This window comes from Cupressus sempervirens, chromosome 10 (genome assembly GCF_028749045.1).
Source record: "Cupressus sempervirens isolate cs-2001-9-10 chromosome 10, ASM2874904v1, whole genome shotgun sequence".
Lineage (NCBI taxonomy): Eukaryota > Viridiplantae > Streptophyta > Pinopsida > Cupressales > Cupressaceae > Cupressus > Cupressus sempervirens.
Genome location: NC_143127.1, coordinates 322417549 through 322439603, shown reverse-complemented (window position 1 = coordinate 322439603; position 22055 = coordinate 322417549). Strand labels below are relative to the sequence as shown.

General features: G+C 35.2%; 1 pseudogene; it reads left to right on the top strand.

Annotated features, from left to right (window-relative positions):
- Positions 1 to 14041: 14041 nt before the first annotated feature.
- On the top strand, positions 14042 to 21162 carry LOC149533914 (UDP-glycosyltransferase 76B1-like; annotated as a pseudogene).
- The last annotated feature ends 893 nt before the right edge of the window (positions 21163 to 22055 follow it).

Genomic DNA, 22055 nt, shown 5'->3' with positions numbered 1-22055 from the left:
CCTATAAGAGCTATGAAATAGGATGTGGAGTATATCAGAGTTGAACTCATTTGGGATCCACACCTACACGTCATATTTACATAGCCCATTATCGTCTACATAGAGATTCGACAAGTTGTGATCTCATCATTCGATGGATGAACATTAATGTATTTAAAAAACTATTTAAATATAGGGAAAATATTTCATGGTTCCTCTTATCTACCTACATATATATATATATATATATATATATATATATATATATATATATATATATGATGTACAAGTTCATGTTTTTATGTCTCTTATAATATTTCTATTTTTAATATTTTCTATAATTAATAGAATAAACATGAGGCGATGATAAAAGATATTTACTAATACTTTCAAGTACAATATTTTAATAAAAATATTATATACCACATTTGATAAAGCATATACTGTACTCAAAAGGTAAATGCAAGCACATTAGGAAATGAAGAGAAGATGAACTCTTAGGTGCAATAATGTTGCAAATGAACAATATTTATAAGCTCCTTAAGAGGTATAACATTCATATCATTATTTTATATGAAACAAATCAATAACCTTATGTGAAAAGGATGTAACCAATTAGGAAAAAACTTCCCTTTTTCTTGAGGTAGGACATTCAAGTTTCTTTGATTGTCATAGAGAACTAAGTACACAATAGAAAAGGAACACTTAGTTACTTTATCATTATATCTTTTAATAATAGACTTTTTATGGGCCATAATCTATTCCAAAGAACTAATATATTTGTCATCTAACATTTATAGCTCTTGCAATCATTGTTTTCTAAAACTATAGATAAACATTATAATTTGGAATGAAAATCACAAAGAAGGAATCTATAGCCCTAATGGCATAAGCATATCTACTCCATAAAGTAGATTATAAGGTGATGTTCTAGTCTTAGTGTAGAAACTTTTCCTATAAGCCTAGAAACCATAATGTAATTTTGTGTTTGAATCCATAATGTGTTTGTCCCTCATTTATGAAGGAATTGCTTGATAATTTTGTTATAAGATTAAACCCTACCATTAGATTGAGGAAAATAAAGAGTAGAAAAGTGTTGATGGATACAATATTTATCTTAGACAATTTTTTCTTATTTGTTATTGAATGGGATTTCATTGTAAAAAAATATTTTCATCAGAATACGAAATCAAGAAATGATATTTTGAAGACCAAAATCACAAGTAACCTCAAAAGTAGTTGGATGAAGAAGGAAAACATCAACCCATTTTGTAAAAAGACACTGGCCATGATGATATAAAAGTGTCCTTGAGAATATGGGAGATATATCTTATAGATGAGATCCAAACCCCATATTTAAGGTGTGAGGAGCTACTTGGGAATGTAACTTATATGCAAGAGAATGAATTGGATTGTAATGATGTTGACACTTTATGTACCTTTTGAGAAAAAAGAAATAAATCTTATTACATATTTTACCAATAGTATCCCATGAAAAGAAGTTTTTTAACCAATTAATTTCCACCAAAATTCCCCCTCTGTGATATAGCATAAGCTTCCTGTGAAGATATATTGATATCACTTTTATTAAGTCATCTAAGAAAAGGCCATTGTAAGAAAAATTGTATAGGACATCAACAAGGATGATATAACACAATATATTCTTCCAAAATCTTCTCCTAAAATTCCTAGTTGCTGGTTCAAGGAATAGACCATCCTTTAGATAGTGAAATATGTGTGGATACCATTCATCAAGATGCATGTTGAGCCAAGTAGTATCCAATGTATCATCATCATAGATAGAAGTATAAACTAGGGATTTCATAGTAAATTGAGAGTTTTTCATGTTATCATTTAAAGAAATAAGAGATGACACACTTACCATAGAATCAACATGCATATTATCATTTTAAGGTAATGATTGAATATTAAAAAAAAAAAAAAAAAATTCCACATAACCTTATAAAAAGATAATGATACTTGGTTAATTTATCACTCTTTTCTTGATAAGTTGCATTAAATTTTTGCACAATAAATTGCAAATCACTAAGATGCTTGATTTTTTTTTTTAATCTATAGAGATAATTTTTCTTTCAACCTAGTGATAGTACTTCATAAAAATGAGTTTATAGGATAGAGGAATGGGTTAGTTAGATGGGTCCATTAAGATGACACCCACACCAAACCTAGTTTGACATCTAGATCCATCAATGTATAATTATAAAGTATCATCAATCTCAATAGAAAAGTAAAACTCAATCGCAAAATAATTGGGATCTAACATGGAAGAAGATGAAGGAGCCTAAGCTAAATCATTAGTTAAGGCTTATCCTTTAATACATTCTTAAGAAATCAATTTCAAATCAAAATCTATTAGGAGAATGATTCATTTAGCTAAACTTCCTAATAATTGGGCTTTGAAAAGAGATGATTTAAAAGATAAAACTTTAGAAAAACATTAAATTTTAGATTAAGTAGAAAACTTCTCATTTTTTGAAAAGCAAAAACTAAAGCAAGACATTATTTTTTGACCATAGTATACCACATCTCATAATATACATAGAAGTTGAACCAAGAAAATGTTCAATGATCTTAAGGGAGATAAAATGTAGAGAAATAATTATTTGTTTGGTTTAGTAGGCTACAATAGAGGAGGATTAGAGAGATGAGATTTGAATTATTTGAAGGAGTACTTTCTATCATCATTTCAAGAGAAAGTAGTATCTTTCTAAAGAAAGGAAGTAAAAGGAATAGTAAGATCTACTAGGTGTGAAATGTTAAAGTGTTAATTTAATTTAATTTATTAAATTACATTTACTTCTTAAGATTTCACTTTATGCACTTTGCATTTTCATTTAATAATTAATTAGTAATTGTTGAATGTCATTTACCTATTCGAGTTTCCCTTTTAGGTTTTTGATCTTCTTCTATTAGGATTCATCTTTTTAAATTATTCTTATTATATTTATTTCTAATAACATCATTTGTGTATTCTTAGAGAAAATTCCTTGCCTCTTCTTTTCCTTTTATTCTCTATGAAAGGTTCTTGCATGCAAGTATTTTTTGGACTTTGTGGATTTGTCTTGCTCAAATCCTTCATGGTATTAGAGCTAGATCTATTGTAGGTTGTTTAGTATTTGAAGAGAAGAAGAGGCAATGGCTTTTCTCTAAGAATAAGTAAACTATATTATTAGAAATGAATAGAATAAGAATAATTATAAAAGATCAATCCTTACAGAAGGATATCAAAAACAGAAAACCCTAAGAGGTAAATGACATGAACAATAATTTTACTAATTAATTATTAAATGGAATTGAAAAGTGCATTAAGTGAAATATTAAGAAGGGGGTAAAGGTAATTTAATAAATTAAATTAAATTAACTCTTTACTCTAACAACCCCTCTTAAGATGAGAAACAATGCAGCTACAAAAAATGCACAAAAAGAAATGAAACTACAATGTAATGTTGAAAGAAAACTTGGGTCCCAGCAATATGGCCTAACAAGGTACCCAAAAATAACCAAATATCAAAGAAATAGAGAAATAGAGAAAGACCAATAGGAAAAACTCTACTCCAAAAGGAGATAGAAAGAAAAGAAGGAAGGAAGGACACATCACTGAGACAAAACAAACATATGTATAGCTTGTACCTTTTCTTTTTGGCTATGAAACTATGAAATATTCTTCATTGGATCCATGATAATGATGGTACCAATTATATTAATATATATTTTAATGTTATAATTAGAAATGATCATACCTAGGATTTTTCCACTATCAACCCAGAAGGAATAGTTTTGCAGGTTTAAGTGCATATTTTATTTACGTATCCTTTCAAATATATTTCTAAGTGAAAGAATATGTCTTTTATTCCATGAATATAGAAATAATTTCATCATCATAACCTTCAAGAATTTTTTGAATGTACTTAGGGAATATTAATGTCCTTGTGTATTGATATGTAGCACCTGTATTCCTTAAACTAAAAGGCATAATGACCCAAAAAAGGCCCCTTAAAGTGTAATGAAGGTGGTCTTGTATTGATTATAAGGAGGAATAAGAAATTGATTGCATCATGAAAATATATCCATGAAGGATAACAATGCATGTCTAGTAGTAGAATATCTAATCATATCAATATTAGGAAGGGGGAAATCATCATTCAATGAGGTGTTGTTTAAATCATAGAACTCAATGAACATCCTTGTTTTGTTCTCAATTTTAGGAAAATATATGATATTAGAGATCCAAGGGTAATAATTAATTGGACATATGAAATCTATATCCCAAAGCTTTTCTATTTCAGCCCTAGAAAGAAGAGAAATGATAGGATTCATCTTACAAATCTTTTTCTTAATAGATTTAGCATTATGAGAAAGAATGATGTTATGCATAACAATATTGGGATAGATGTCATTTGTAAAAGCACAAACCCATGTCATATTTTATAAAAAAAAATGATCTCATAATGCAACTATTCAAATTTTATGACATAAAAATGATATTTGTGTTTAGAATTTGAAGACGATGTAAACTGATGAAATGTGTAAAAATGGATGAATTTTATGCCTATAATTTTTAAAATTTTTTTGATTAAGAATTTATTCATTTAAAAAAAAAATTAAGTCCCTTTTTAACTTAAAAAAAATATAGGTTGTAGTTCTTGTCAAACAAGTATATGCAAATCATCTCTTTTTGTTCTAATTTGAAAATAACATTTATAGCTAGGGAATAAAACAAAAAAAATACAAAAAAAAAATTATGTATATTTTTTTTGTTATAAGTACTCAAGGTCGACCTTATCAGAATCCAAACATTTTTCCTCACATCAAAACACTGCTATCAAATCTACACCTTTTGAAAAAAATTACATATTCCTGAAGATGTCTCTTTCCTCTAGAGATAAATTTAAAAAATATATTATTTTTTGATATGATTTACTATATTTTTTCTCTTTTGAGGGAGCATCTTCTAAAATATTAAAATATCTAGCTATAATATTTTGAAATTATAAGATATTATAACAAATTCAAAAACTTTGAAATTTATATAATGATGATATTGAATATGAGATCTATAAAGGGTATTTTTAGTTTTTGAAAAAAATTGAGTTTTGATAGAAAAATGAGATTTAACCAAAATAGGTTTTTATATCCTAAAAGGTGACATAGATCTATGGTGTTGATGTGAAATATAACCTAGAAGAGGTATCCAAGAATTTAAGATGAAGATTAATAACTTTTTGATGTTCATCCCTATTGAGAAACTTTCCAATTTTAGTAACCTATTAAGGTCATTAGGATCCATTTATACATCTAGAGTATTAGTGAGTAGGAGATTTATCTCTTGAGTGTCTTCTATTGGTGGAGGAAAACTAATTTTAGGATCAACCTATTCTCCAAAATATTCTTTAGTTTTCAAACAATATTGCTTTCTTTAATTGTGATGAGAAGAAGGAAAATCATCATACACTCCAAAGAATTGAGTTATAACATCATCTAATGAAAATAAATATAGAGAAGGGTTTTTGTCCAATGCAATAAGATCTAGATTCAAAATTGTGAGAAGGCCACTACAAATGTGATTAACATGGGTATATTCATGACTATTATTTTTTAGGGGGACACAAATTACTCATTCAAATTCTTCACAACCTTGACATTTAAATCCATGTTTAGCAAGAATGTGATTATCAAGGCCATAATGGTAAGAGATTGGTAGAGGAGGAAATGACAACAACAAAATTGAAAGTAAAGTTGGAGGAGTTCTTTCAATTGATTTTTTTTGAAATAGATGATTTTGAGAACTTTTCCATTTTCTCAAATACCATGCACACTACTCAAGATGTTCTATTAGATTGGGAAGAAAGTTTAGTAAAGGCAAAGAAAACAATTATAGTTTTGGAGTTAAAAGAATAATTAATACCAAGTAGCAGTATAGAAGAGTTTGAGATGGTATTAGATCTATTCCATGCCTATATGTGGCGGAATCAAGGATAGATGCATTTATTTCATATTTAGTATGTGCTTAGTGGTCATTTATTTCCCCTTACTCTGTTTATGGACAAGCATGAATAATGAGTATTTATTACCCACTACAGTAGTGGATTCCTTATTCTATTAATGTAGATTTGATTTCTTTGACCTAACTCTAACTAGGGTTGATGTGGCATAATCTTGGCCATCAGCTATTGTCTTCATCTAGGCCACCCATTGTAATTGAGGACCTATATCATGGCCTCATTTCTCATTTTTAAAAGGAGGATTTTGGGATTTCTGTTATGAGCTATTGAGATAATAGAATTTTTATTGAAGTTTGGTGAATACTCGATAAGTCTTGGTGCTTGCTTATTTTCTTAAATTTTATCATTTAGATTAAGTTTAGTTTGGTTAAAATGTTGGGATTATAATGGATAATATTATGTTGTATTGATGAACTCATTTGGTTCATACCTTTGACATTTTAGTGATTCTAAATCATTGTGAAAAAGCTAGCCTAAACCCATTTCATGCATATGTTTAATTTCTATCATTTGTATACATTGTTCATTGTGATGGTGTATGTGGTAGTTTGGAAATATTTCATCATAACCCTTGAAGATTGCACCAGTTCATGTGTAGTCATGTGTAGTTGTAGACTTGATGAAGCGAAGCTTGGTAAATTGAGGAATTTGTCTACCAAAGTATTATTTTTTGTGATTGCTTCCCTTAGGATTAGAATAGAGTTCCTAAACCCTATCCCATTTTATTTCCTCATATTTTGTGAAAATCCAAAAAAAGGCACTTCATTGCAAAATAGTCAAATAGATCCAACAACTAGTATGGCTTGAAATGAAATAGAGTAAACATTTAGAAGGCCCCTTGTGATCATCAGAAAATCACATCAACTACCGAGCTTATCCACGGTCAAGGCCTTGCGTTGAAGGAACCTGTGAGTCATCATATGATCCTCTAGCAATCTTAGCATACATGAGAATTTATTCAAGAGAGGATAAGATATTTTGATATTTTGTTCTACTATTGAATACGTCATAAAACAATAAATCAATAGAAATCTTCCTCAAATTTAATTTTTTTTTTAACATAAGAACTCTTATAATAATTTTGTCCTCAACAACCATGTTTAGAACTTAGACATAAATGGACCTGATTCTTCCATTAAAATTGTTGAATTAAACAAGTAAATTTGTTCTTAATGATTATATAAAATTCAACATGACTTCATGGGCAAGGTACCATTCAAACTCCTACCATTCCATACTATTTCAGAAGAAGTATGAGTACGAACTATTTTGTGGTAGGATATTTATATTTAGTTTGGTATTATTTTGTTGATTCTCCCTTTACAAACATGGCATGGGCCGTCTTTCACTGACTTGTCTATATTTTTCCGAGAGGGACCACCATCTATTGGTTTATCTGAGATTCTTTTCAATTGTGACCTTGATGTAAATTACCTTTTTTATGTTCGTTCTTGCAAATTGTTCTCGAAGATCTTTAAAAAAAATTATATGGCCGAATTGATTCAACAAATTATTCAAGTTAACAACGTTTTTACACTTGGACCTGCAAAACAAGAGCTTTATCATATTCAACATCCCATTCACAAATTGTTTAAACACGTCTGTAATATAATTCCAAAGAATATTATAATCCTTCAGCAGCGCCATCCTCTGATTTGACCGTATTGGACAGTGTGGAAGACTCTTGCGAATATATACATTTACATATATTGAAAATACTATGAACCAGATGTATGACAAGTTCTGACTACCAACCTAATAAAATATATTTACACAATTTTCTTCTTCAAACTTACTTTATAACTTGTAATACAAACTTTTAACTTGCAAGTTATACAAAATATATATTTTGAATGCTTTTTATTTTGTTTTGGTTATTTCAGTTAAATTTCCTTAATATGATTTGTTAATTAATTAATGTTAAAATTATTAAGACTATTACAATATTAAACATCTATCTATATATTTAATTTAATTTAGAATATAGAACTTTATAAATTTAATATTAGGAGTACATTAAGATTAAATTAACATAGAATATAGATTATCTTTTTATCAAACTTAATTGTTTATATCTATTGCTTTTATTTATGTTAGTTTTGTTAACTTTGGACAGCTATTTGTCTATTTGCTATTATTTAGCAAGTAATTGTTTTGCTTACTAATTGGTTAGATTAGAAACAAATATTTGTTAATTAATTGACCACTTTTGGAAACAACTAGAAACCGACTTGCTTAGGGTTGTTAGATTGTTGTAATCTCAACTGTTGATTGTAAATCAATCTCGACTATTGGTTTACCAACAGGAGTAGTATAAAAAGAGGTCAGGGGGGCATTTGGAGAACATGAAGTTTGGAGAAACATATGAAGTATTAGCAAATAGTCTTGCAGTGTTAGCAAGAGCGCAATGTTAGCATGGGAATAGTACTGGAGAATATCAACGGGATAAATTAGGAGGTTGTCAAAATTCTGGTAGTAAGAGGCAAGGAATTTTGTATCTCTTGATTTGCTGAAGTTTAATATAATTTATCATCTGTAGAACTGGTTTTCCCTTAGGGGTTTTTCCAGGGACAATTTGTCCGAAAATATTGTGTTCATTGTGTTGCACATTTCTTTCCATATTTTATAAGTGAAGTTGTAGTTGTCTTATTTTTCGATATTAGGTAAAAATTTATTTTCAATAGTTTAATAATCGTTTATGATAGGAGATTAATAATCAGTGATTGCAATAGTTAGATTTTTCACATGGTATCAGAGCTTTGTTAAGGGTAGAAGAGTGATCTTTTTAGATATATTATTGCTTTAAACCCTTGAGATGGCTTCAGCTAGTTTGAGAGATCAGGAAGGATGATGCCAAAACGAGGAGGATTATCCTTGATGGTGTCAAACATCATATTGTTCCACATATCATAGAGCTAGATACGGCAAAGAAGATGTGGCATGCCATTCTGAATCTATACCAGAATGCTACCACCAACAGGAAGTTGATTCTCAAAGAGAAGCTAAAGAATACTTGAATGAATTAGGGAGAAGACGTCACAAGTTACCTTACCAGGCTCAGACTTGTCAAGGATGAGTTAGCAACTATTGGAGGTAGCCCAAGTGATGACGAGATAGTGAGAATAGCCCTAAATGGGTTTACTAAACAATGGAGTGTCTTTGTTCAAGTTTTCAGTGGATGAGATACTATACCGAGTTGGGATCGACTATGGACTGATTTCACTCAGGAGGAGTTTAGACTAAGTCTTGTCAATGGGGCCAACAAGAGTCAGAAAAATGAGGTGGAACAAGAGAATGTTGCCCTAGCGGGTAAAGGGAAAGCAAAGAAGGGATCTAGCAAAGGATCGAATTCACAAAAAGAAAAGAAGAAGGACCTTTCTAAGGTCAAGTGCTTTGGATGTCACAAGTTTGGCCACTATGTCAGTGATTGCCCAGAGAGGAAGAATGGTAAGAAGCAGGTGGCAGCTTCAGCAAGTGCAGAAGAACTTTCTAGTAGAATGGAAGATGAGTTTGCACTCATAGCTTGTATAATTAGCTCAACCTCACAGTGTGTTTGGTATATAGATAGTGGGGTGTCATTTCATATGACAGGAGTTAGAGCGTACTTCTTCAGTTACAAGGAGGAGGACACCAACATCCAAATTTCTATGGGAAACTTATCAAAACTCAACCCTATTGGGAAAGGGTCTGCTACATTTCAGAGGGAGAATGGAAAGATAATTCCACTTCATGATGTGTTATATGTGCCAGGCTTAGGTATGAATTTGATTTTTGTATTTGTTCTTTAGGATAGGGGGTATAATATTCTCTTTAGAGGGACAAATGTGTTGATTAAGCACAAGGATTGGAAATCACCCATAACTATTGGAGTTAGTAGTAGTCGCCTTTATAGATTATAGTTTGATACTCCTAAGGCACTTATGAGCAACAGTAATCCTAGAGATCTTGGAGAGCTATGGCATAGGAGGATGGGCCATATTCATCATGGAGAACTTAGATTACTTCATGAGATAGTGATAGGTGTTCCAGAGGTGAGCACAGAGCATGACGATGTATGTAAGGGATGTGTGTTGGGGAAGTTTGTGAAAGCATCTTTTCCAAGGAGTGACACCAGATCTAAGGGTGTTCTTGATCTAGTACATTCAGATATTTGTGGACCAATGTCGACGAAATCTCTCAGAGAATATGAGTACTATGTTAGTTTTATTGATGATTTCTCTAGAAAGACTTGGATATACTTCTTGAAGACTAAGGATGAGGTTTTCAATCAATTCCAAGAGTTCAAGGTTCTTGTGAAGAACTTGATAGGAAAGAAGATAAAGGTTCTTTGGTCAGACAATGGAGGCGAGTACAAACGAAATGTCTTCCAAGAGTTCTATAGTAGAGAAGGAATAAAGAGAGAATGGACTGTTCCTTACAATCCACAGCAGAATGGAGTTGCTGAGAGGAAGAACCATTCTATATCGAAGGTAGCAAGAGCTATTCTACATGACCAGGACATGCCCCGTTACTTATGGGCAGAGGCATGTAATACAACAGTCTACATCTAGAATAGAGTTTCACACAAGGTACTAGGAAAGATGACTCCAGAGGAGGCTTTCACAGGGAAGAAACCAAATGTTAGTCACTTCAAGATATTCGAGAGTTTGGCATATTGCCATATTCCTGGAGATACACATAAAAAGTTAGATCAGACTGTAGAGAGGGGGTACTTTTTTGGGTACAGTGAGACCTCAAAGGCATACAGGATTTTCATTTCGGGGACTAAAAGCATTATTGTCAGACGGGATGTCAAGTTCATGGAGGAAAAGGCATTTAGGAGATCTAGATATTTGCAAGCAGATGATCAGAGTGAGTAGCCAATAGAAGCTCCAAGATCAAGTCAAGAGCAACAAAGCTCAAGTACAGTTACCAGTATGAGTGTAGACTCAGTTAGTGAAGATTCACAGAGTATGGAGCAATCGGTTCAATAGGAAATGTATCTAGAAGACTTAGAAGTTGACATTTCATCCTCTACAGTTGGTAGTAGGAACCATGTGGTTCTAGATACACAAAGGGATACTCAAGAGTTTGTGAGAGCTCCTAGGAAGAGTACTAGATAGCGAAGACAACCAGCCAAGTTCAATGACTATGTGGCATTAGTTAGTCAGCTGGTAGATAGTGAACCTTCTAGCTATCAAGAAGCTGTAGAACATTAGGTATGGCCATATGTTATGGTTGAGGAATATTCTTCAATAATGCAGAATGATGTGTGGGAGGTAGTACCTAGACCAATAGATAGGGTTGTAGTTGGATCACACTGGATCTATAAGATAAAGCACAGTGCAGATGGTAGTATCGAGAAATACAAGTTGAGGTTCATGGTAAAGGGGTTCTCTCAGAAGGAGGGAATAGACTGTGAGGAGACATTTGCTCCAGTTGCCAGGTATACTTCTATACGAGCTGTAATCTCACTTGTAGCATAGATGGGATGGAAAATCCATCAAATGGATGTCAAGACAACATTCCTTAAGGGTGAGTTGAAGGAGGAGGTATACATAGAACAACAAGAAGGCTTTGTAGCACACAACAAAGAGACCCATGTGTGCAGATTGAAGAAAGCATTGTACGGACTCAAGCAGGCTCCTAGAGCATGGTATGAGCACATTGATACATACTTGCAGAAAATGGGCTTTGTGAAGAGTGAAGCAGATGCTAATCTCTACTACTTGATGTTTGGGGATGAGATTCTCATTCTTGTTCTTTATGTGGAAGACCTATTTCTTATAGGTTCACTAGGGCTCATAGTGGATTGCAAGAGGAACCTTGTAGAAGAGTTCAAGATGAAGGATTTAGGACTTATGCACTACTTTCTTGGCATGGAAGAGTGGCAGACAGATGGGGAGATTTTTCTTGGTCAAGGGAAATATTGAATTGAAATCTTGAAGAAATTTGGGATGGAGGATTGCAAAGCCATGTCTACACCCATGATCACGAATTGGAGGAAGGTAGATACAACTAAGGAGAAAGATGTAGATCCCACTTTATATAGATAGTTGATTGGTTCGCTTATGTATTTGGTCAACACTAGGCCAGATATAGCATTTACAGTTAACTCTCTTAGTCAGTTCATGGTTGAACCAAAGAGAATGCATTGGATAGCGGCTAAGCATGTGCTACATTACTTGCATGGTACAGTCGAGTATGGGATCAAATATGTTCCAGGTGAAGGTATCAGGTTGATAGGCTATACTGACGTAGATTGGGTAGAAAGTACAATAGACAAAAAGAGCACTTCAGGGTGTTGTTTTAGCTTGGGATCAGGAGTTGTATCTTGGTTCAGCAGGAAGCAGAAGTCTGTGGCTCTAAGTTCACCAGAAGCAAAATACATAGCAGCTAGCATGGTGACATGTGAAGATATATGGCTTCAGAAGTTGTTAGTAGCATTATTTCGTCAGAAGGTTGAGACTACTGTGATACATTGTGATAATCAGAGTTGCATCAAGTTGTCTGAGAATCCAGTGTTTCATGATAGGTCTAAACATATAGATTTCAGATATCACTTCATCAAAGATTGTGTTCAAAGGAGAGTTGTTCAGCTATAATACATACCTACAGAGAAGCAGGTAGCAGACAATCTGACTAAGGCATTGGGGAAGGCAAAATTTATCTTCTTCAGAGATAAGTTAGGTGTCCTACAGAACAACTTCCTTGCTAAGAGGGAGTGTTAGTTTTGTTAGCTTTGGACAGTTGTTTGTCCATTTGCTATTATTTAGCAAGTAATTGTTTTGCTAACTAATTGGTTAGATTAGAAACAAATATTTATTAATTAATTGACCACTTTTAGAAACAACTAGAAACCGACTTGGTTAGGGTTGTTAAGTTGTTTTAATCTCAACAGGAGTAGTAAAAAAGAAGGTCAGTGGGGCATTTGGAGAACATGAAGTTTGGAGAAACGTTTGCAGTGTTAGCAAACAGTCTTGTAGTGTTAGCAAGAGTGGAGTGTTAGCGTGGGAATAGCAGCGGAGAATATCAGCGGGATAAATAAGAAGGTTGTCAGAATTCTACCAGTAAGAGGCAAGGAATTTTGTATCTCTTGATTTGCTGAAGTTTAATATAATTTATCATCTATAGAACTGGTTTTCCCTTAGGGGTTTTTCTAGGGACAATTTGTCCGAAAATATTCTGTTCATTGTGTTGCGCATTTCTTTCTGTATTTTATAAGTGAAGTTGCAGTTGTGTTATTTTTCAATATTAGCTGGGAATTTATTTTCAGCAGTTTAATAATCGTTTATGATAGGAGATTAATAATCAGTGATTGCAATAGTTAGATTTTTCACAATTTAGATAATAAGACTATATTGCAAGTTTTTTATATATTTTAATAATAAAAAATGTAATAATTTCAAAATATAACTAAATATTTACTTAAAGATATTCTAATAATCACATACTTCAGTCTTCTAGAATATTTCCCCAATATTTATATTTATATAGAAATGCTCAAATAGTCACTCAAAATAATTATGAGAAATATAAGCATACTATTGTTAATACATACTATATATTTCTTACAATTAATAACCGGAAAGAAAAATTGAGAGTGTATTGCAATTGAAAAGGATTTGGTATTCTCCTATAGATAAACAATGTAATAAAACTCGATCAAAATTAAGGTATGATAAGCGTGTCTGACCAAATTCAATATGAAGACAGCTATATCAACATCTGCGAAACTGACAGCTCCAAAAGAAATGTAAAATATTTAACTTGAGCAGCAACTTGATTCATGATTGCAATATGAATGACAATAACAACTATCGACTACACAAAGTAACATGACAGAAACCACCACTAGAAATAATTGCTTTTCGAAAAGATACGTATATTTATCTCAAGTGCCCAAAATTTGCTGTAATTCTTTTTGTATGATTATTGTCCAAATTGTTAGAGAAGACTGTATGCATGATGGCCAGGCTATTTTGGATTGAACCTATACCTTAAACATATAGATATTTGAGTCATTTATCGTAGTATGCTAGAAGCTTAATTTTAGTCCATTCCTTCGCTGATATTGCCCAATTGTCTTGAAGGAATCAGGTGCCTCAATAATGGGTGGGCACACACTTCTGATCTCCCTTCCTTACCAAGGCCACATCAATCCCATGATGCAGCTCGCTTGAAAGCTCGTCTCTGATGGCTTCCTCATTACCTTCCTCAACACCGATTTCACTCACAACCGAATAATGCAAGCCAGGAATGGAAACCCTAACCCTAATAACTGGAATGGTATCTGAATGATATCAATTCCTAATGGATTGCCTCCAGATGTTGAACGCAGCAACATTCTAGCTATAATGAAAGCATTAGATAACAGCATGGCTCCATCGGTCATTAAAAGGGTCATCAACCAGATAAACGAGAGGGAAGAAGAGCACAAAATCACCGGTGTAATAGTAGATGCAATCATATCTTTTGGGTTGAAGGAGGTGGTCGATTTCTATCAAATTCCTCTCTTTGCTTTCCACACATCTCTTGTTGCCGACTATGCTATCTGCTACTTCATTCCTAGGCTGGATTCTCTTGGGATCCTTAGTCCGATTGGTAAGATGGAATCACGTATCTTACTCCTTTTCTCTTTTGCTTTTCGGTTTTTGTGAGACTTATTGTGGTTTGTGTTATTGAAGGAACTCCAAAAGAAGAGAAGATAAGAAGCTACTGTTAATTATTGTTAGGTTGACAGCTTTTATTTCTGACCCGAAAATAGCAGTAGTATTTATGGGTAGCTTGGATAGCTGTTCGTCCTTATCTATGAATAGCAGTAGTATTTATCGGTGGTTTGGACAGCTGTTTGTCCATTTGCCAAGAATTAGTAAATGGTTATTATTTACTAATTTTAGAGCTTCCCTTTTGGACACCTTGCAACCAATTCTATTATTCGCTATCGAGTTGTCTTAATCTCAGCTGTTGGTTTGATTTAATCTCGATCGTTGGTTTACCAATAGGAGTAGTATAAAAAGAGGTCATTGGGTCATTTGGAAGAAGAAGTTTTGGAGAAACGTTTATAGTGTTAGCAAACAGTCTTGCAGTGTTGGCAAGGATGCAGTGTTAGCACGGGAGTAGCAGTGGGGAATATCAACAGGAGAAATTAGGAGGTTGTTGTAGTTCTGCCAGTGAGAGGCAAGGAATTTTGTATCTCTTGATTTGCTGAAGTTTAATATAATCCCTCATCTGTAGAACTAGTTTTCCCTTAGGGGTTTTTCTAGGGACAATTTGTCCGAAAATATTTTGTTCAGTGTGTTGTTCATTTCTTTCCGTATTATAAGTGAAATCGCGGTTGTGTTATTTTTCAATATTAGCTGGGAATTTGCTTTCAGCAGTTTGATAATCATTTATGATAGGAGATTAATAATCAGTGACTGCAATAGTTTGATTTTTCACATGGTATCAAAGCATTGTTAACAGTAGAAAAATTTTTCCCTAGGAAAGAAATTTTGATCTCTTTAGATTTATTATTGCTTTAAACCCTTGAGATGGCTTCAACTAGTTTGAGAGATCAGGATAGATTGGATGGTGCCTCAAATTTTGGTGTCTGGAAGGCCAGAATTTCTTTATTGTTGGAAGAGAATGGTATCAAAGATTATGCTACCAGTGGTGTACCTATACCAACGGATGCAACACAGCTTGCAGGATATAGGAAGGACGATGCCAAAGCGAGGAGGATTATCTTTGATGGTGTCAAGGATCATATTGTTCCACATATCTCGGAGCTAGATACAACAAAGAAGATGCAGGCCGCCATTCTAAATCTGTTCCAAAATGCTACCACCAATAGGAAGTTGATTCTCAGAGAGAAGCTAAAGAATACTCAGATGAATCAGGGAGAAGACATCACAAGTTACCTCACCAGGCTCATACTTGGCATAGATGAGTTAGCAGCTGTTGGAGATAGCCCTAGTGATGATGAGCTAGTAAGAATAGCCCTAAATGGGTTTACTAAACAATGGAGTGTCTTTGTTCAAGTTGTCAGTGGACGAGATACTTTACCGAGTTGGGATCGACTATGGACTGATTTCACTCAGGAGGAGTTTAGACTAAGTCTTGTCAATAGGGAGAACAAGAGTCAGAAAAATGAGGTGGAACAAGAGAACGTTGCCCTAGCGGGTAAAGGGAAAGAAAAGAAGGGATCTAGCAAAGGATCAAATTCACAAAGTGAAAAGAAGAAAAAGGACCTTTCTAAGGTCAAGTGCTTTGGATGTCACAAGTTTGGTCACTATGTCAGTGATTGCCCAGAGAGGAAAAATTTTAAGAAGCAGGCGGCAGCTTCAGCAAGTGCAGAAGAACTCTCCAGTAGAATGGAAAATGAGTTTGCACTCATAGCTTGTATGGTTAGCTCAACCTCATAGTGTGTTTGGTATATAGATAGTGGGGCGTCATTTCATATGACAGGAGTTAGAGAGTACTTCTCCAGTTACAAGGAGGAGGACACCAACATTCAGATTTCTATGGGAAACTTGTCCAAACTCAACCCTATTGGGAAAGGGACTGTTCAGTTTTAGAGGGAGAATGGAAAGATAATTCCACTTCATGATGTGTTATATGTGCCAGGCTTAGGTATGAATTTGATTTCAGTATCTGTTCTTCAGGATAGGGGGTATAATGTACTCTTTAGAGGGACACATGTGTTGATTAAGCACAAGGATTGGAAATCACCCATAACTATTGGAGTTAGGAGTGGTTGCCTTTATAGATTGCAGTTTGATACTCCTAAGGCACTTATGAGCAATAGTAATCCTAGAGATCTTCGAGAGCTATGGCATAGGAGGATGGGCCATATTTATCATGGAGAACTTAGATTTCTTTGTGAGACCATGACAGGTGTTCGAGAGGTGAGCAAGAGCATGACGATGTATGTAAGGGATGTGTGTTGGGGAAGTTTGTGAAAGCATCTTTTCCAAGGAGTGACACCAGATCTAAGGGTGTTCTTGATCTAGTACATTCAGATGTTTGTGGACCAATGTCGACGAAATCTCTCAGAGGATATGAGTACTATGTTACTTTTATTGATGATTTCTTTAGAAAGACCTGGATACACTTTTTGAAGACTACGGATGAGGTTTTCAATCGATTCCAAGAGTTCAAGGCTCTTGTAGAGAACTTGACAGGAAAGAAGATAAAGGTTCTTCGGTCAGACAATGGAGGTGAGTACAAAGGAAATGTCTTCCATGAGTTCTGCACCAGAGAAGGAATCAAGAGAGAATGGACTGGTCCTTACAATCCACAACAGAATGGAGTTGTTGGGAGGAAGAACTATTCTATATCGGAGGCAGCAAGAGCTATGCTACATGACCAGGACATGCCCCATTACTTATGGGCAGAGGCATGTAATACAACAGTCTACATTCAGAATAGAGTTCCACACAAGGTGCTAGGGAAGATGACACCAGAGGAGGCTTTTACAGGGAAGAAGCCACATGTTAGTCACTTCAGGATATTCGGGAGTTTGGCATATTGCCATATTCCTGGAGATAAAAGTACACAGTTAGATTAGACTGCAGAGAGGGGGTACTTTGTTGGGTACAGTGAGACCTCAAAGGCATACAAGATTTTCAATCCAAGGACAAAAAGAATTATTGTTAGACGGGATGTCAAGTTCATGGAGGACAAGGCATTCAAGAGATCCAGAGATTTGCCAGCAGATGATCAGAGTGAGCAGCCAACAGAAGCTCGAAGACCAAGTCAAGGGCAGAAAAGCTCAAGTACAGTTACCAGTACAAGTGTAGACTCAGTTAGTGAAGATTCAAAGAGTATGGAGCAACAGGTGCGACAGGAAATGCATCTAGAAGACTTAGAGGTTGAAATTTCACCCTCTATAGTTGGCAGCAGGAACCATCTGTTTCCAGATACACAAAGGGATACTCAAGAGTTTGTGGGAGCTCCTAGGAAGAGCACTAGACAATGAAAACAACCAACCAAGTTCAATGACTATGTGGCATTAGTTAGTTAGTTGGTAGATAGTGAGCCTTCTAGCTATCAGGAAGCTACAGAACATCAGGTATGGTGAGATGCTATGGTTGAGGAATATTCTTCAATAATGCAGAATGATGTGTGGGAGGCAGTACCTAGACCAACAGATAGGGTTGTAGTTGGATCATGTTGGATCTATAAGATAAAGCACGGTGTAGATGGTAGCATCGAGAAATACAAGGCTAGGTTCATGGCAAAGGGGTTCTCTCAAAAGGAGGGAATAGACTATGAGACATTTGCTCCAGTTGCTAGGTATACTTCTATACGAGCTATAATCTCACTTGTAGCACAGATGGGATGGAAAATCCATCAAATTGATGTCAAGACAGCAATGGTGAGTTGAAGGAGGAGGTATACATAGAACAACCAGAAAGCTTTGTAGCACACAACAAAGAGACCCACGTGTGCAGATTGAAGAAAGCATTGTATGGACTCAAGCAGGCTCCTAAAGCGTTGTATGAGCGCATTGATACATACTTGCAGAAAATGGGCTTTGTGAAGAGTGAAGCAAATGCTAACCTCTACTAGTTGATGGTTAGGGGTGAGATTCTCATTCTTGTTCTTTATCTGGACAACCTATTTCTTACAGGTTCACTAGGGCTCATAGTTGATTGCAAAAGGAACCTTGCAGAAGAGTTCGAGATGAAGGATTAGGACTTATGCACTACTTTCTAGGCATGGAAGTGTGGCAGACAGATGGGGAGATTTTCCTTGGTCAAAGGAAATATTGCATTGAAATCTTGAAGAAATTTGGGATGGAGGATTGCAAAGCCATGTCTACACCCATGATCACGAATTGGAGGAAGGTAGATACATCTAAGGAGAAAGATGTAGATCCCACTTTATATAGACAGTTGATTGGTTCGCTTATGTATTTGGTTAACACTAGGCCAGATATAGCATTTGCAGTAAACTCTCTTAGTTAGTTCATGGTTGAACCAAAGAGAATGCATTGGATAGAGGCTAAGCATGTGCTACGTTACTTGCGTGGTACAGTCGAGTATGGGATCAGATATGTTTGAGGTGAAGGTATCAGGTTGATAGGCTATACTGATGCAGATTAGGCAGGAAGTACAACGGACAAAAGGAGCACTTCAGGGTGTTGTTTCAGCTTGGGATCAAGAGTTGTATCTTGGTTCAGCAAGAAGCAGAAGTCTGTGGCTCTAAGTTCAGCAAAAGTAGAATACATAGCAGCTAGCATGGCGACATGTGAAGCTATATAGCTTCGGAAGTTGTTAGTAGCCTTGTTTGGTCAGAAGGTTGAGACTACTGTGATACATTGTGACAATCAGAGTTGCATCAAGTTGTCTGAGAATCCAGTGTTTCATGATAGGTCTAAACATATAGATATCAGATATCACTTCATCAAAGATTGTGTACAAAGGGGAGTTGTTCGACTACAATACATACCTACAGATGAGCAGGTAGCAGACATTCTGACGAAGGTTTTGGGAAAGGCTAAATTTATCTTCTTCAGAGATAAGATGGGTGTCTTGCAGAATAGCTTCCTCGCTAAGAGGGAGTGTTAATTATTGTTAGTTGGACAGCTGTTATTTCTGACCCAGAAATAACAGTAGTATTTATGGGTAGCTTGGACAACTATTCGTCCTTATCTATGAATAGCAGTAGTATTTATGGGTGGTTTGGACAACTGTTTGTCCATTTGCCAAGAATTAGTAAATGGTTATTATTTACTAATTTTAGAGATTCCCTTTTGGACACCTTGCAACCAATTTTATTATTGGCTGTCGAGTTGTCTTAATCTCAGTCGTTGGTTTGATTTAATTTCAGTCGTTGGTTTACCAACAGGAGTAATATAAAAAGGGGTCATTGGGTCATTTGGAAGAAGAAGTTTTCGAGAAACGTTTGCAGTGTTAGCAAACAGTTTTGCAGTGTTAGCGAGGGTGCAGTGTTAGCGCGGGAATAGCAGTGGGGAATATCAGCGGGAGAAGTTAGGAGGTTGTCAGAGTTCTGCCAATGAGAGGCAAGGAATTTTGTATCTCTTAATTTGCTGAAGTTTAATATAATTCCTCATCTGTAGAACTGGTTTTTCCTTAAGGTTTTTTCCAAGGACAATTTGTCCGAAAATATTGTGTTCAGTGTGTTGTTCATTTTTTTCCGTATTATAAGTGAAATTGCAGTTGTGTTATTTTTCAATATTAGTTGGGAATTTGTTTTCAGCAGTTTGATAATCATTTATGATAGGAGATTAATAATCAGTGACTGCAATAGTTTGATTTTTCACAGCTACATTTCCTCCATGCCGCCCCTGCGCCCTGAAGATCTTCCATGGTTGCGCCCTGAAGATCTTCCATGGTTGTTCGGCGGGGAGAAGATGTTTAAGAGATGCATCAGAATGGGAGAAAGTTTAAAGCAGATCAAGTGTGTCCTCAGCAACTCCTTTTACGAGCTTGACAGTCCAGTGGTAAATGAGTTAAACAGAGAGGTGGAAGTTTACCCGATCGGTCCTTTGATTCCTCCCGAATTTCTGGAGGGCGACACAAGCATGGCCATCCCAAGCTTCTGGGAAGATGATTTGGAATGTCTGGAGTGGTTAGACAAACAGCCTACCCAATCTGTGATCTACGTCTCCTTTGGTAGCCTGGCCGTGTGGAGTCAAACCCAAGTTGAAGAGTTCGCAGAGGGGTTGGAGAGAACACACAGGCCATTTCGTTGGGTTGTTCGATCGGATCTAATGGAGGGTAGTAAACCCATTTTTGAGGCAGGGTTTCTCGATTGCGTCAAAGAGAGAGGCTGCATAGTTTCTTGGGCTCCACAGTTAAGGGTGTTGTCTCATCCATCAATAGCTTGCTTTGTGACTCATTGTGGTTGGAACTCTGTACAGGAGAGCATCACCATGGGCGTTCCGATGATCTGCTCCCCTTATTTCGTAGATCAGTTTCTTAACCGCACATATATTGTGGATGTTTGGAAGATTGGACTTCCTTTGGAATCGAATGAGAGTGGAGTAATAGAGAAGGGGGAGATTGTTAAAGCTGTTGACAGATTGCTTGAGGGAGGAGACGGTGCAGAGATAAGGAAGCAAGTCGTCAAATTAATGAGAACCAGTAGAGAAACTGTAAAGGAAGGGGGCTCATCATTCAACAACTACAGTATATTTCTTCGTCATATGGAGAAACAGTTTATTGATTGACAGATATTATTTGACTATGACTTCTCTGACTTTGTTGTGGTGAGGTGGGTGTGAAAAATCAACTATTGCAGTCACTGGTTATTAATCTCCTATCACAAATGATTAATAAACTGCTGAAAATAAATTCCCAGCTAATATCGAAAAATAACACAACTGCAACTTCACTTAAAATACAGAAAGAAATGCGCAACAGAATCAACACAATATTTTCAGACAAATTGTCCCTGGAAAAATCCCTAAGGGAAAACCAGTTCTACAGATGAGAAATTATATTAAACTTCAGCAAATCAAGAGATACAAAATTCCTTGCCTCACACTGGCAGAACTCCGACAACCTCCTAATTTCTTCCGCTGATATTTCTCACTGCTATCCCTGCACTAACATTGCGCCCTTGCTAACACTGCAAGACTGTTTGCTAACACTGCAAACTGCTTCTCCAAAAGCTTCCTTGCTAATACTGCAAGACTGTTTGCTAACACTGCAAACTGCTTCTCCAAAAGCTTCCTCCTTACTCTCCAAATGCCCCCTAGACCCCTTTTTATACTACTCTCGTTGGTAAACCAACGACCAAGATTAAATCAAACCAACGGCTAAGATTAAGACAACTCAACAACCAATAATAGAATTGGTTGCAAGGTGTCCAAAAGGGAATCTCTAAACTTAGTAAATAATAACCATTTACTAATTTTTGGCAAGTGGACAAACAGCTGTCCAAACCACCCATAAATACAACCGCTATTCATAGATAAGGACAAACAGCTGTCCAAGCTACCCATAAATAGTGCTGCTATTTCCGGGTCAGAAATAACAGCTGTCCAACTAACAATAATTAACACTCCCTCTTAGCGAGGAAGCTATTCTGCATGACACCCATCTTATCTCTAAAGAAGAT